Raw genomic sequence first — 4,092 nt, 5'->3', positions numbered from 1 at the left:
TTTATTTTAACAGTGTAGTAAGCACTTATGAACCCATCAGCTAATATAAGAGCTAGAACTTTGACAATTACATTTACTGTGATGGTTAAGTTCATGTGTCCACTTGTCTAGGTTATGGTGCCCAGTTATTTGGTCAAGCAAGCACTGGCCTGATTCTTACTATGAAGTCATTTTGTGGACCTAAATCATCAGTAAATTTATTGAATCTATCCACAATCAACTGAAGAGACTGCCTTCAATAATGAGAGATGTCTCATCCAATCAGCTGAAGGCTTTAAAAGGAGAAGTGATGATTTCAGCTGTCAGAAGAGAGAATTTCCATTTCTGCTTCACCAGCCAGCTTCTCCTGGAGAATTCATTGAGGACCTTCACTGGCGTTCCCAGCTTGCAGCCTGCCCTATGGGATTTGGACTTGTACATCTCCACAGTTGTGTAAGTCAATTCTTGTACAAATGTCATAATATATACAGGTATTGCCTGTTGATTCTGTTTCCCTAGAGAACCCTAATACATTTACTAATAGAGTTTTCTCATCATCATCTTCTTGCCTCACTCACCTGAGATAACTACCATCTTGAATCCTATTGTTCATCATAACCTTGCTTTATTTTTTCTATGGTTTTATCTCATTATATGTATTCCTATATATATACATATTTTTTATTTAGTAGATTTTTTTTTAACTTTAAACAAATTTTTATTACACAAAGGTTTGTCACATAATTGGATATTTCTCTTTGTGCACAATTGTTCTTACTCTCCTCAGAAAGGCTGCTTCTTAATTTGGCATCTAGTGATGGCAAACACTAAAATCCTGATTTTAACAGAATCAGTAAAAATGCCTCAGTGATTTAAGTCCAAAGCAGGACACTGGTACATGGCTCTTGTACCCAGTTATCACGAATGTACAAATGTCTTTTTATTCAAAAATACAAAATAAATTATCTGTAAGCATGGACAAAGACAGCAGTAAACCATTATATATTGTCAACTGAAACCAGTAACTGATGGTTATAGTGATTTTCTTACATAGGCCAGCCTTCCATCATCTTCTTCAAATGACTAAGTTATTAGTGAGAAACACTGCCTTGAGCTTCCCATCACAGTTCATTAATTATGGTAACCACTATTCTAGGAATTAGAACATCCCACCTCCCATACCACCTCCCATACCTCCGCCCATTCCGCCCATTCCACCCATTGCAGGGTCCTTCTCTTCTTTAGGAATTTCTGTGACTACAACTTCTGCTGTGGTTAACAGAGAGGCCACCCCAGCAGCATCCAATAAAGCAGTTCTTACAACCTTAGTTGGATCAATAATCCCCTTTTCTACCATATTCACAAAATCTCCAAGCATAGCATCATAGCCAGCTTCTGAGGAACTCTGCATAATTTTCTCAACTATCAACGATCCTTCAACACCTGCATTCTTAGCAATGGTCATTGCAGGAATTTTGAGTGTTCTTTTAATAATTTCTATACCAATTTTTTTGATCTTCATTAGCTGGAGTTAGTGAGTCCAAGGCTGGAATGCATCGAAGCAGAGCACAACCACCTCCCAGAACAATGCCTTCTTCAACAGCAGCTCGTGTAGCATTGAGTGCATCTGTAACTCTGTCTTTCTTTTCATTCACTTCCACATCGCTTGTTCCACCAGCCTGCAGCACAGCTACTCCATCTGAAAGTTTTGCTAGATGTTCATTTAGTTTTTCCTTTTCGTGTTCACTGGTTGTGACATCTAACTGCTCAATGATTCTTGAACACGTTTTTCAATTTGCGTCTTGTCACCTTTTCCTTTCAGGAGCATGGCATCATCTTTGGTCACTATGACCTCTCCAACTTTTCCCAAATCATGAGGCTGAACATCTTCAAGGTTTAGAGTCAACCCCTCTTCTCCAAACACTGCCCCACCAGTAGCAATAGCCATATCTTTAAGCTGGTTCTTTCTATTGTCACCAAAACCTAGAGCTTTGACTGCTACAACCTGAAGACCAACTTTCAGCCTATTCAAAACAAGTGTGCTTAGAGCTTCTCTATCAACATCTTTGGCAATTATCACCAAGGGCTTACGGTGAGCACTGGCAATTTCAAGAGCAGGTACAATGCATTGGACACTAGAAATTTTCTTTTCACTCAACAGAACATAGGCATCCTGGAATTCACATTTCTGATCTTTTGATGTATTAATAAAATATGGAGAAATATCACCCTGATCAAACTTCATGCCTTCAATAATTTCTAATTCATCATTCAATGTTTTTCCATCCTTTACTGTGATGACACCCTTTCTTCCAACCTTTTTCATTGCATCAGATATGATATTGCCAATTTCTTTATCTCCGTTTGCAGAAATTGTAGCAACCTGAGCAATTTCTTCAGGGGTTGTCACGGTTTTGACTGTTTCTTAAGTTCAGCAATTACAGCATCAACAGCTAACATCACACCTCTCCTGATTTCCACTGGATTAGCACCTTTGCTAACCTTATCAAACCCTTCCTTGGCAATAGAGTGTGCCAGTACAGTAGCAGTGGTGGTACCATCCCCAGCCTCTTCGTTTGTGTTATTGGCAACATCCTGAACAAGTTTAGCACCAATATTTTTATATTTATCCTTCAAGTCAATTGATTTTGCAACAGTCACACCATCTTTTGTTACTTTGGGACTTCCCCAACTCTGTTCAATAATCACTGTTCTTCTCTTTGGCCCTATAGGGCTACAGCATCAGCTAAGAGGTCTACACCTTGAAGCATTAAGGCTCGGGTATCTGCACCGAATTTTACATCTTTGGCATAAGCCCGAGTGAGATGAGTTGCCAATGCCCTGGACACTGGCCTCATCTGCCGAAGGACTGCGGGTAATCGAAGCATTTCTGCGGGGTGGCGGCTGAGCGTGCGGACGAAGAGGCAAGCCGTCAGCGGCGAGTGAGGGCTAGTTAGTAGATTTTAACTTTATTGAAAACATGTTAAGTAGCAATATGCTGGGATTTACTTTTTCATCTTTTTATATTGCTATGCTTTATTCATATTGTTGAATGTTGCTATATTTATTTATGACTGCTGAATAATATTGCATTGTGTGGCTAACCCCAGTTTACCCAGTATTTCTTGAAGGGCATTTGGTTTGTAACTGTGTTTTTGCTGTTGTGGGGAGTACTGCTATGCACATTCTTGTACATGTGTCCCAGTGGACATATAGAAAAGTTTCTTTTGGGTACAGGCCTAATAGTGGTTCTAATGTGAATATGTTTAGCTTTAATAGATTTTGAGTATTAAAAGTTTGTTTTTGATATTTAAATCCTTAATTCATCTGACATTAATTTTTATGTATGGTGTGATATAGAGATTCAATTTCACCTCTTTTCTTATAAAAAAACACATTTTCCAGTTCTATTTATTGAATAGTCTCTCGTTGGTCTCTTGATGTGTCAGAAAAATTATTCAAAATGTGGAAATACGTAAAGGAGAATATTAGGTGCCCTTTCATGCAGTGCTAGACTTGACATTCTAATGACTGGGCAATTTACAACTTTCTAGGGACAGAGGTTAACCATAGACTTTTTTCTAGTAGAGGTGCAAATAATTTCCGTCTGATGGAACAGATAATCTTCAAGAGTTTTCTACCAATCCAGCAATGTCACCCTAAAGCTCCTTTGTTAAATCACCTGTATATATATATGTAACTTGTCAAATACTCTTTGGGCTAGTTTTAACATCTTACTGGTTTCCCCATTAATTAGTGAGTTGAAAAAAATTTTTGGTATGTTTTTATTTCATACTTGCATGAAAGACATGTTTTTATACACTTTGAAAATTATACTTTAACAAATATGATATACCATTTCATTCATATACCAAAGTTTCAACATGCCTGGGTCTGTTTATGAGTTCTATTTTCTATTCCATTGGTCAATTTATCTATCTTTGTATCAGCAACATACTGTATGTCTAACTTGCCAAGGATGTTATAATAAATACACAGACTAGTTGACTTAAACAACAGGAATTTATCATCTCAGTTTTAGAGACTAGAAGTACAAAATCAAGGTGTTGGCAGGATCATGCTTTCTCTGAAATCTGTAGTATTCTGTTGGTG

The 4,092-nt window shown here is 37.7% G+C and overlaps 1 pseudogene; it reads right to left on the bottom strand.

Moving 5' to 3' along the window:
- Positions 1-1,138: 1,138 nt before the first annotated feature.
- Positions 1,139-2,867, bottom strand: LOC119530811 (annotated as a pseudogene).
- Between the last annotated feature and the right edge of the window lie 1,225 nt (positions 2,868-4,092).

This window comes from Choloepus didactylus, chromosome 4, assembly GCF_015220235.1.
Source record: "Choloepus didactylus isolate mChoDid1 chromosome 4, mChoDid1.pri, whole genome shotgun sequence".
In the NCBI taxonomy this organism is placed as follows: Eukaryota; Metazoa; Chordata; class Mammalia; order Pilosa; family Megalonychidae; genus Choloepus; species Choloepus didactylus.
Note: the sequence above shows the minus strand (reverse complement) of the source record. Positions and strands in the feature narration are given on the sequence as shown.